At 40.4% G+C, this 13,310-nt stretch overlaps 1 protein-coding gene across 3 annotated transcripts in view; it reads left to right on the forward strand.

The window, feature by feature from the left end:
- LOC112152399 (alpha-1,3-mannosyl-glycoprotein 4-beta-N-acetylglucosaminyltransferase C) overlaps positions 1-13,310 on the forward strand; it is a 117,866-nt gene that overhangs the window by 34,160 nt on the left and 70,396 nt on the right. For 2 of the 3 annotated variants that reach the window (XM_024281955.2, XM_024281957.2), the window contains exon 1: positions 5,095-5,772. The exons of the other annotated variant lie outside the window; for it this stretch is intronic. The gene's annotated coding sequence lies outside the window, so the exon portion shown is untranslated. Of the gene's footprint in view, positions 1-5,094; positions 5,773-13,310 lie in introns of those variants that run through there. 3 annotated transcript variants of the gene reach the window in all.

The following is a 13,310-nucleotide window of genomic DNA, read 5'->3' on the forward strand; positions in this document are numbered from 1 at the left end:
ACTGCTAAATTCCACGAAGCACACTTTTTTTTCCTAAAAAAAAGGCCACATATTAATATGCGATTAATCGCGAGTTAACTCAGGACAATGCGATTAATCACAATTAAAAATTTTAATTGCCTGACAGCTCTAAAAAAAAGAAATGAAAATTTTAATGCAGTTTGAAACTCAAAAATACATATTGAAAACTTGAAGGAATTATTGAAAAGTTAAAAAAAATAAAACTCAACATTTGAAAAAATGATATTGAAAACTTGAAAAAAATATTGAAAATAACATTGAAAATGACAAAAAGAAGTAAATATTAAAAAAAAACTGTTACCAATTTAAAAGATATATATTTATTGTGCTTTCAACTTTCCTCTTTTCATTTCTCCCTCTTTGCTTCCAATTCTCTGTTTTCAGTTTCAATTCAGAATTTTGGAGTTTTCGCTGCTGAGCTGGTCCTAATTTTACCTGGGGGTGGGGCTTTGAGCTCATTGGCTACTGGGACATGCTTCCCATGATTCCCTAAGGGGTAGTGGTGATGTGATATGATATGATACGATATGATAAAGCTTTAGGAACTCTTACCTTGTTCCCACTGATCAGTCCGAACCAGACCAGTCCACTCTTGGCTGGTTTAGAACGGTCCGTCCATTCAAGTGAGCATCTCTATTGAACGTTGGACCATCAAAGCTCATGTAGGATGTAGACTGATGATGTAGCTGTGCGTCAAAGCGGTGCGACTACAGAGAAAGAGAAGATGCATCAGCTGACTCAGAAACAGACAGAAAATAAAAAAGATAACAGCAGAGGATCATTATAATCCAGAGCAGATGTTTATTATGGGTGAAGCTGGCCTCTACGCTGCAGAACAGTCTATTGCTCTGAATTAAAAGAAAAAAATCTCTTTATGTTGACCTCCAATGGTCTTCAATAAATGTTTACAAAGCATGATCAGAAGTGTTTTGATGAGTCTGGATCGGTAACGGACATTCTGATACGGATAGGGAAACGGGGGTGGGGGGTGGATCTCCATATTCATAGATTTTGCGTGTCTCCGGTCTCCAAACTCCCACAAATAAGCGGTAATACTGTATGTAAAGAATTTCTTATGGGGCAACGAAGAATCCAGATGAAAAATGGACCAAACTTTCGGTTTGGATCTTGGGTCGGGAAAAGCCTGGTCGGACGCTTCCTGTTGTCGTAAATCCTTTCCACCAATCAATGGGTTACATCTTGTAATGACAGAATGGCCAAACGGGAGACTAGAAATGGTACCAGTCGGTCCTGTTTAACGGGTCCATTCTGTAATGGAAACGCTCAGAAGTCCAGTCCGGACCGCTCAGTGGAAACGAAGCATAAGTGTAATCCCTCACTTTGAGGATGTAGTGGTTGATCTGGGGAACTTGCAGGGTTCCCAAATTGCGCCCCCTGCAGACGCAACCCTGACTAAACAAACGGTGAATGTATGCATTAAAGCATGGAAGGACGCACATGTTCACAAACCCTTCAGATTCTTCATGCATACTACAAATAAGCATGATTTGCTAGGAACAAGTTTCTTTATATGGACCAAGGATTAGTTTGTATTCATTTCAGAATCTTCTGCAGTGATAGCTTTGTACCAACATCTGCTGAGGCGGTTTCCTTCAACTTCTACTCTACTGTTCAAACTGTACACCAGTTGTTTTTGCTCAGGCTAAAACAGAACATGGCAGAAAGCTTCTCATTGACCATATAATTATGTTGGATCTGCTGTCTCACATCCTGGAATGACAGAGAGAAACATCCATTGCTAATCAGACAAACTGGTAGGCAAAAGGAAAAGAAGACACATCTTGTACAATCAAATCAGTCCTACTTTTAAAGCTTCTCCAGTTTAGTCAGAGCCGAAGCAGCATAGTGTGACCAGATGGGTCCTGGCGTACATTGTGACCTGAATGGAAGTTTGGATTTTACCATCAGCTGGAGTTTATCCTCCGATGGTTCTAAACCTCCTTCCCCTTTCTTGAGCAAATGTCTTATTCTGCCGAATTACAACAATGATTTGATTGGGTTACGGTGGTATACAGTATATATGTAGAACTCCTTTCAAGGACCTAAAGACAAACTGTCAATAGCAAATTAGCAGTTTAGCTCTTGGTCTTCTGTCAGGGGAGATTCAGTTCAATAGGAATATCAAAGGAAAAACTGACTGCCTAAATTCATATGAAGGTAGAGGTTTTCAACAGGAGATGGAGAGGAGTAAAATGATATTTAGATTTTTAACTTTAAGGTTATTTGGTGAAGAAACAGGTGAATATTTTAATTGAAAATGTAAATATATGCATATGATTGTGAACGTGCACCTTAACATGATGATGAATAAAAGAGCTAAAGTGATGAGTGACACCTGCAGGGTGTGGCTCTGCCATTAAGGCGCTTTAAATAGAAAGGGGCGGGGCTCCCAGCAGTGCCAGATTCTTGTGGGTGGTAAGGTTGACTGCTGGGCTGATGCTGTTTGTGTGGCAGCTGTGAGCCAATTTGGTACATTTGTTTTTTTTATTTTTGGTAATCATGTTTGTTTTTTACTGTTTTTTAAGTTCTTCATGTATTTGATGACAGGGCTGTGGTATCACAAGGCAACCCTACAGAGTGAATGACTGGGTGTGGGGGCTGGACACCACAGGTATTTTATTGTTTTTGATATTTTAAAGACTTGGGTATTTTAATCGATGATTGCTTGTTATTGTTACTGTTCTCCAGTCATCGTACCTGCTGTCCTTTTTATACCGTTTTTAGTTTTGCTCCAGTTAGTGTGTGTCAGCAGTAAAATGGTAAATGGTGTATACTTGTATAGCGCTTTCTACCATCCTTCGAGGGCTCAAAGCGCTTCACAGTCACAGACCTATTCACCCATTCTCACACACATTCACACAACCTCCCACCAGAGGTGGGATGGGGTTCAGTGTCTTGCCCAAGGACACTTCGACACATGAGCGGGCAAGGCGGAAATCGAACCAGCAATCTTCCGATCAGGAGTCGACCGCTGCCCCACAGCTGCCCCAGTGCAGCAGACTAAGTGTTTCTAAACCTTTTATCATTTTTATTTTGGTCACTTCTGGGTCCGTGTAATTTCTTCCGTGCAGCCGACTGGTTTTAGCATGTTGTGCAGTGTTTGTAATTTTATGTTTTAAATCTTTTTTATCCTTTTATCTGTGTGCAGCGTTCGCAGCGAGTTGCTGCTTTAAGTGTGGATTTTATCTGGGCTCATAACAACTAAGTGGAAGAATATATATATTTTGTGTTCAATGTATATTGTCAATTTACTTGAACACGCCTGTCTTTAATAATTTCACAATTCATGGTTCCACTTGCAACACTAATAAATAAAAGACAAAAAGATCAAGACAAAAGATCACTAAATATGACTTCTTTTGTTCTTCTTTTTTTTTTTTTTTTTTTTACTGTTTCTGTCCTTTTTTTGTGTTAGATATGTGTTTAATTGTGTTTTACGTTTGTTCATAGGATATGGGATCATCATCATTTTTGTTGAGGAGTTAATGGTTTAGCTTTTCCAATAATCTTGAAAAAATGTAAAAAATTGCATTTTAGTGATGGGTAAAGTGCAGACATGCTTCCTGAGCCCGCTGTCTTCTGAAAGCTTTTTCTTGACCTGGTTTTCAGCAGCGCATGTTTAACAACAACAATTGACTGAATTATTGAATGAATCCTGTTTGGAACAGCCAATCTGCCTCCTACCTTCAGGCAAAAAACATCTGCAGTTGCGACAAACTCCAGAAATGTGTCAGCACAGATTCTTAGAAATGTATTTGAGATAGTTCAAGCAGCTTGAGGTAACTCTTGATTCTATGGCTTTTTTATTCTTCTAGAGTTTTGATTTATTTGCTAAAATGTTCTATTCTGACTTGCATTAGTTTTTTCCCCATTGTTTTTAAGCTATGTTCACACTTTGTTCACACATTCTTCGTACAAAACATGCGGCCACTGAACCCGTGTTGAAAGTTAAATCATGTCGAACTCTGACCAATCAGGAACTCTGATTTGTACGTGATGTTTAGATAACATTGCTTCCAATTCACAGAAGTGCCAGCTGGTTGAAAATTGATCATGGAGGAGGAATGAATCATTGTGTCCAGATGGAATTCTATGACACCAAGTCTCCATTTGTCAAAATAGAGATGTGAAAGAAAAAGGCGGGAGCAAGATTTATCCGATTTACACCATTTTGAGATTTTGCACCAAACTTCTTACAGCTGTAGGTGGTGGACATGCACCAGTAAGCAGTACAAACGTGCGTTCTAGAACCCGTGCTTACCACGCCTTTGAACATGCGTCAGCATTTTTCAAACTTACTGGCCTGTAGCAAAAAAATCTTTTTTTTTGCATTCTTTCCTAAACGGAAACATTTCTCTGTTAAAATGAGTCTTATGGAGAATAAGCAGAAGAACAGTGAGAGGCTGCAATCACATTGGATCACCAAATTGTCTTAAAGTCCTCCTCTGATAAAAATCCTGTTTTTTGAGTTTTTTACATGTCTGCGTGGCATTTTTCTTTTCACATTTCTGTGGTCAAATCAGCATCACTGGATTTTTGGTGTGAGTTTCATCCAATACTTACGGTAGCAGGACTGAGAACGCTGGAAAATCTCCACCAGACTCCACGGAGCTTCTTGATGTGACCACGGAAATGTGAACGGCGGCTCATTTGACCGCAGTTGGAAAGGATTGTAAATCAATGAAAGAGCATTTTGATGTTAGCTTTGATTATTTTATCAAGAACTCTGAGAAACCAATGATTGAATGTATTGATCACAGTCAATAAACATTGGAGAATTAGCTAAAAGAGTCTTTGGTGAACTGGAAGGAGAAAGAATCAGGATTTTGGAGGAAGTTCTGTCCATGAAGATCTTCACTTCCTGGTCCAGCTGACATCCGGATCAGAACCATACGGCTGGACATTACCCAGATTGATGTTTTTATGTAGCAGCAGTGAAGATTTATGCTAGAGAGACACAGAGCTATCAGAATCAGACAGGAGGGATCAGGGGCGGAGCACCAAAAGCCACGCCCTCTTAGAGGAGATTTTGGAAACATAGGATTCAGATCAGCATGAAAAATGTCTTTTTAAGACATTTACGTTGTGGGATTTTGGTTAAAAACTTCATAATCATCATTAAAACACTACTGGGAACATTTTTTAAAAAATAAAAAAAAAGTCTTAGAGAGACTTTAAACAATACAAAACTTGATGGATAAACATTTTGCAGTAATGTTAGTCATCTAATTTGTGTTGATGTGATTGATCAGTCATTACTGCACGGTGTATCTGTTTGACAGAAGCACCACACCCAGTCCTCTCAGCAGAGTGGACTTGATTCCACTGGCTCGGCAGTAAAAGGAGCCGTGCTGCACGCTGCCTGCTGCCTCTTTAAGGCTGAAAATCCAAAGAGGCGCTCGGAGAAGGATGAGGGGCGGCGGGGTGGGGGAGAGGCAGCCAATAAGAGACGGCGGATGCAGAGACTCTGTGTTTGTGACACCTTGTGGTGGAGAGTGAGGGGGTGGCCGAGGGGAGGGGGAGGTTCAAAGCGAAGTAGGAGATGGAGGAGGAGAATGGAGGATGAGAGATAGCAGCAGTGCAGCGAGAGCCAGCCTGCCATCAGTGTTTACTCCACTTTCCCTGAGAGCCGGTTATCTCCCCCCGCGTGAGTCATGAAGTGATTGAGTGTAGGTGAGCAGCAGCAGCAGAGAGCCACACACCCGCTGGCGTGGGTCTGATCGTGGGCAGGTAAGCTCTCTAAACATTCCTTGTCTTTTACTTGATGGCTCTTGCTTTAATCTCACGAGGAGCAGAAACAACTTCTGCAGACTTTGTGTTTTCTTCAAGCTGCTGCTGCCTGCTTGCAGCCGCAGAGTAGTTTGTGATCAGCTGGGCTGTGTGGTAAAGTGAGAAGGGAGTGCTGCAGCTCCTGCCTGACATCTGAGCAGCATTAAGTGCCTCTGTATTGACAAGCGGACTGTGTGGGGCTGGAGGCTGGAGGAGAACCAAATCTCAGCTTGAGGAACTTGAAGGGAGGAGATCTGTAGAGAAAGAAAGATCATAAATAAGACATGGATCCAGTTTGTGTTTTTTCTTTAACTGCGTCGGCTTGTGGCAGTCATCCCGGTTCAAGAGTCGGACCTTTTCAAGTGCCTCTTCACGTCCACTCCGCGTGAGTGACAGCTGAGCTTTATCAGCTTTCATCATGACTCAAGCTGCTAAACTGCAGCTCTGCCCATGACACAAATCCCTGTCCCCCTGCCGGCGGGGGAACAACCTGCCTTCATCTCACGTCTGGATTACAGTGATTTACTGTTGCTGTTCGTCCGCCTGGCTGTGTTTGTGTGGGCTGTGACCTATGATGGCACCTAATGGCATCATATGTTATTTTCAAGGGAACGCTGTCAAACGGGACGCCGTCTCCGGCTGCGTCCAGCTGGAATATGGCAGCTGTTATTAATGTTGGCTCTCTTCATGACCCTCATTCAAACTATTGCCGTCTGAGGTGCTGAACCAGAATTAATGAAGCCCTTAAAATTAGAAATGATGTTTATTGCAGGATGGATTTACGTCCATCACTCTGGAGAGGGCAACTCCAGGGGATATTTTTATCTCTGTTGGCTGCCCCACTAAGCAGTCCCCAACACAGGCCTTAATTGAATGTACCAAATATTAGGGTCATTGCCTTCACATTGATCTTTGGGTCCTTTTCATGTCCCTGCCTGAAACTGAAACTCTTTTTCATTGATTTGTTTTCCTCTGCGCACCTGCACCCCTCTGCTGTGATTGATATAGATCTAATAGAGGGAATCAATTAGGGAAAATGACTTTTACCTTGATTGACCTCGTTTGTGTGCGGCTTGGGGGGAGCAGCGTCTGTTTCTGGGAGCAGCTTAGTGGCTTGTTTGTGCTAATTTGGGTTTTTATAGACCTCACAATGGTTGCCTTTTAAACTCAGAACGTCTCTGTGAAGTTTCAGGACCGAAGGCGGTGAAACGGCTCCCACTTCATGATCACTGAACAGGCAGAACCAGTAAAACAGAGAAGCCGTGGAGCAGGTGGCACAGGTTAAGCGAGCACATATGGGAGAAAATGTTTTGATTGCTTTTTAGGTTTGAATTGAAAAGTCTGGATTTCCTGTGCATGACTTATTTTCTCTGGAGAAAACACAAATGTGCTCAGGTAAACATAAAAGATGAGATCACAAACATAAATGTGGTGACGATAAACCTTTGATGTGTGTAAAGTGTGTAAAGCAGGGGTCACCAACCTTTTGGAACCTGAGGGCTACTTCATTGGTACTGAGTCATATAAAGGGCTACCGTTTTGAAATAACACTTTTTGCGTAGTTATATTTATACATTATTAATAATGAATAATGATCCTCCTCTATGTGAAGACACTGATTTCTCACCATAATTATCAACAATGACAACAAGCTAGGAAACGGATATTAATATTTATCACCTTAATAATCTCAATAATTGCAACATTTTCATATGATTACTTACATTTCATGGGAAAATGTCCCATTTTCACTATTTTGTACCATGTTTATCAGTTATGTAATGTTAAAGAAAAATCAACTTACACTTTTTTAAACAAATCCTATTACATTTTGAACTAATGACCAAATCTGCAGCATTTTTTACTAAATGAATGATCTTTGAACTGGAGTAGGTCAGAGGTCACCTAAACTTATCTAAAGTTCATGAATCATCAACATATTTTTAAGGCCTTTTAATTTTCCAATCTATGCAAATGCAAGTGTAATAAAAAAGAAAATAGCAACAGAATAAATTATAATTTTAGAAGCAGCTCACAAGTAAGTATTTATTTTTAGAAGAGACCTGCGGGAACCATGTGGGGTCCTTGAGGGCAACCCCTGGTGTAAAGAGAGCAGAAATCTGGACGTTTTTCTTCCTGCTTTCATGTTAGTTTTTAAAGAATCTGACAGACAGAAACCAGCATGTGAGGTTATGGTCTTTACAGATGAAGAAAACACACTTCACCAAAAAGAATACTCTGACCCACCAATCTGCCATGAAAACAGATATTTAACAAAAGTACATATGACTACTAGGGCTATTGATATTATTAAACCTAATAGTTTCATTATTTTTTCTTTTTATTTATTTTGAACACAATTTAGTCTTGTTAAAAATGGAGCTTACTGTGTTTTACACCATATTTCCAGGTTAATTACTGACATTTAAATTATATTAATTTATCAAATTTTCTTAAAATATTCTTTTAAAAGCTATATTTTACTGCCAAATGCTTTCTTTAGCAACAACATAAAATTTTTGATTCCAACGCCTGGTTCACACTGGACGCAGAAGCGCCGCTTCTATCCAGCGCCCTTCTTAACCTATGGTGTAGTTTACGCCAGTTCAAACCTGCACTCAGAGTTGACTGACTCTGAGTTTTTCGGTTTCAGAACAGCCGAAAAGAGTTGATTCAATCAACTCTGAGTCACTGAACTCAGAATCAGCGACCATTAAAAGCCCTGATCAATGGAGCAAAGACAGCATGATTCACCATGGCAACGGAAACAAACACATTTAGAGCTTCATACTTCACGGAGACAGAAATTGATGTGTTCCTACAAGCAGATGCCGACTACCAGAACATTTTCATCAAGAAAATCAACACAGCTGCAGCGGTAAAACAGAGAGAAAATATCTGCAGAGTTAATACGTACGTCTACATTTGAATCATTTCAGTTCAAGAACTAAATAATGTCAGGAAGGTTATCTTGTCACTTGTTAAGTAGTTAGGAATGGTTTTTAATTTAACCAGTAATCTCTGTAATCGCATGAATGACCGTTTTCCTTACCCCCCCACTCTGCTCCGCGGCGCTTCTGCGTCTAGTGTGAACCTAGCATTTGTCTGGTAAAATGTTTAGTCTGACACATTTTTGGTTATGTCTTTGCAAACATTAAGAATGTCTACATTATTTTGATGTTTTAAGCACATTTTTGAAGAATACCTTGTTTTGACAGTCTAACTGAATGCCTCAGAGATAAAATGAAACTCTTTATGATTCCTTACATTGTGTAGCTGTCAATGAAACAATGACAAACATTGATTTCGTCATGTTGTTGGGCTGACTTTACAACCAAAATGTTCCATTCCCATTTGTTGGTAAAAGCATCCTGGCATTAGTGACATGATAAATCAACATGAGACTGGAATTCTTCAGTTTGATTTGTTGTGTCCTTAAAGAGGCCCGTACCTAAAGAAAAATACAATAAAACGGCTTATTAAACTCTCTGAAATGGACTTTAATGGCACTACAGTCACGAGTGAAAGGATGCTTTTGACCTTCATCCGTGTGGTAATTTGATCAAAGAATGTCCGACGTCTCATCGAGTCCTCAGAGTGAAGCCTTGCGTTGTGTAAAAAAAAGTCTGAACATGTCTGTCTGTGTTCTAGCTGTGAATGTTTGGTTCACCAGTCAAAAGTGACCGTTTGCTCTTTGATCACACTCAGCATCCCTGACAGGCAGCATTTGGTGAAGTCAGAATTGCATCATAACCACACGCAGCATGTCGCAGGGCAAAAGTGACAACACTTTGCAGCGCAACCACGAGATGAAAGAGGAGCGCCGCCGAGATCAAAGGGAAAGCACGCTTTCTGAGGCGCTTCAGAGAAAAATGACTTTTCAAGGATTTTACAAATAAATATCAACAAAACATCCAAACATCCCTGCTGCCTGACTTTTAAATGTAAAGATTTGTTTTTATCGAAAAAATATATTTTACCTTCTTGTTTTTTGCATTTTGCTTAACAGGAAAAAAAAAACAAAAAACCATAGCGATGATTTGATTATTCACAAAGAGAAAAGTGAGAAAAAAAATGTAATAGAAGCAGAAATGGATTGTTATTTTGCTGAGAAACTTGACAAATGTAAGCAAGTTCAACAACAACTAAACATCTGAGCATCTTTGAACAATGACAGTCAGCTGCTACACACCAATAAAGAACTAATCTGCTGAGGCTTCTTCTATAGAAAAATCTGATCTTTCTTTATCAGTTTTAAAAAAAGGTAATGAAGTTAAGTTAGCATTGAAAGTGAATTGATGCACTTGTCTTCCTGTACCTCTCTGGCTGTCACATGCATATAAGAATCTCTATGGCCCTGTGCTCAGAGGTTCCAGTTCATCAAGCCTGCAGACTCCTCTGCTGTTAAAGTCAGAGCAGAACACAGAATCAAAGTCGAGGTGAGGCGCCGGCAAGCCATTGGTGCATTTTAGCTTCATAGTTCAAATCTTTTTTTTCTTGAATTTAACTTTATTGTGATTTCAAACGTCACATTAAAACTAGAGCTGTCAGGCGATTAAAATTCTTAATCACGATTAATCGCATTTCCAGAGTTAACTCGCGATTAATCGCAAATTTACATTTGGCCTTTTTTTAAGGAAAAAAAAATTGTGGTTTGTGGAATTTAGTAGTTCTACATTAATTATGAAAACAAGAATGACAATATTAATAGTTTTCATCAGAAATACTTTATTTTGTAACATTGTATTGAGATAAACTTTCTTAACAATAAAAGGCTGTAACATAAAATGCCTAACAAAAGCCCAAGTGCAAGTGAAGGGCATTTTAAATTCAAAACTTCAATCAACGTTCAGTAAAATAAAATAAAAAAAACATCAAAAATAACATTTCCATAACACTTTCATGTTCATTTTTTGTCAGGACCAAATCTTTTCCTCCTCTGCTGAACTGCAGTAATAAATGAAATAGAGATTTATCCATCCATCTTCCTGACCGCTTCTTCCCTTTCGGGGTCGCGGGGGTGCCGGAGCCTATCCCGGCCACTGATGGGCGAAGGCGGGGTACACCCTGGACAGGTCGCCAGTCTGTCGCAGGGCCTCAATCACACACTCATCCACTCTCACATTCACACCTAGGGGCAATTTAGAGTCACCAATGAACCTATGAAGCATGTTTTTGGACGGTGGGAGGAAGCCGGAGTCCCCGGTGAAAACCCACGCATGCACGGGGAGAACATGCAAACTCCACACAGAAAGGTCCCAGCCGGGAGTCGAACCGGGGCCTTCTCGCTGTGAGGCAAGAGCGCTAACCACTGCGCCACCGTGCAGCCCTAGAGATTTATCATTTCCAATTAACTTTTGTTTTTAAAAACCTTAAAGACTGAGAAAAGCGGGATACTCTGTGGATAGTTTGACAGTCTGTTACTGCCGCCGTGTTCTCTGGCTGCAGCTCGATGCACCGACGTGTCCAGCGGAGTTCATCATGAATATGCCGGCAGACAGACCGCTATGCTGGGGCTGGATCACGCTTAAACCTCCAGAACATTTAAAACGTCCCCCGGTGAGCTTGCTGTTCGGAACGTCGGGGGTCCGCAGCTCTCGGGACGCGGCGCCGGACGTGAGCCGGTACCACCAGACGTGATACTGGATGCGAACTGGAGCCGAGTTAGGGTGCAGGAGCTCTCCAGGTCCTAGCGGTTCTAGCTAGCAGCTCGGTGGTTGGAGACCCGACCGTGATCTAGTGAGAGCAGCCGGTGAGTTAAAGGGGGGACGCCCGCGCGCGCGGTATGGAAAGGCACGTATGAGAAAGTCCGCGATTAATGCGTCAAAAAAACATATATATATATATATATGTCTGTATGTATATGTATTTATATACATAGTGTGTGTTTGATCTGCATTGGTCATTTATATTAATGATTTTTCTAATAAAAATGATGTGCATTTATTTTCTTGATTCTCTTTTTTATTCTTTGCCATTTTTGAACTCTAAAAATTGATCTACATATTCTATGATAAATACAGAAACTAAATGTTTTGAGTACTTTTCCTTTTTGGTATCAATCTACACGTGAATATCAGGCCAGCCAGCTGGACTTCAAACATGTTCACAGTTTTAGAACAAAGTAAAATTCTTTACTCTTTTTAATTCTGTAGTGAATTTTGAGGAATAGATTGAGGAACAGATTTTGCTCGTTAACTGATGTCACAGAACTCCTGCTTGAGGAGTTAACAGTAGGCTAAACTGGAGTGTGTCACTAAAGGCAGAGCAGACAACCAAATTTAATATAAAAACAAGAAGAAGCATTTTGCTTAGATCAAACATGTTTGACATTCTAAGATTTTCTGCATGAAGGAATTTATTCCCATCATCACTCATTTGTTTAAGCTTGATGGTTTGAAGACACTTTGATGTGAGGTCATTTGGAAATCCCCTTCTTATGCTTAGATCTTCTGCTGCAAGGAAATGTGGATGTTGGAAAACCTAAAACAGGCCTAACCCAGAACAACTTTCAGAAATCCCTTTAATCTTCAACGATGGGAATCATTTGGTTCAGACTTACAACCAGCCGAGTCTCCTTAAGACTTCTGCTTCCTCCAGAGTGTCATGGTGTGCCAGACAAACGGCTTCAGAATGAACTCAATTCATGAAGACTCAAACAACCCATCCAGAACGTTGACTAATACAGAAACACAAGCTGACTTTAAAACTGGAAGTGTGTACACATCAAAATTTTGAGACGGAAGCAGCCGTAAAATCATTTCTCCGTTCCTCTGCACAAATTGTACCAAAGCATGACTTTATTTTTTTGTTAGTTCAGCTGTAGTCTAAACTGTCCTGACAGGTAGATACGGGCTTTGTACAGGTGAGAAATGAACAGACCTGTACGGGAACAGGAGACCCACAGGAAATGTCAGTGGTAGACCGCTCAGAGAACCTGTAGAACAGTGGTCCACAACCTTTTTGTGGCTGCGGACTGGTCAACCCTTGAAGATTTTACCATGGCCATTTTACCATAGCATTATAAGATTTTCTCACTTAAAAATAATAAATGGGAACAAAATGTAACACACATCAATTATTGATGTTCAAAAGGAAACAAATCTGAATACTTTGAAGCTCCATGCAAAAGCTTCAAGAGAAACATTTTGAGAGGAAGACAGTTTTTACAAAACAAAACTTAAACTTGTGACTTTATTCGCCCCTCTATTTTTCTGCACGCGCCGCAAAGGTCCCCTTTTCTCCTCCACTCCCCGCCCCGCTCTCTGCACTGCTACTCTGTTTTTCTTTCTATGGAAGTACTTGCATTAATCAATCGCGTGTTCACAACTTCTCTGAAATGTTCATCTGAACGGATGAGCTCGTTTCAGCATTTCTGTGACCGTTCTAAAGATTAGATTCATTAATGAAAGTCACATCTCTCTGCAGACAGGAACAGTGTGGGAATCACCTGTTCTTAAGTCTGTTCTATCCCTCAGTTATCCGATCCATTTGCAAAC

Source organism: Oryzias melastigma, linkage group LG6 (genome assembly GCF_002922805.2).
Source record: "Oryzias melastigma strain HK-1 linkage group LG6, ASM292280v2, whole genome shotgun sequence".
In the NCBI taxonomy this organism is placed as follows: Eukaryota; Metazoa; Chordata; class Actinopteri; order Beloniformes; family Adrianichthyidae; genus Oryzias; species Oryzias melastigma.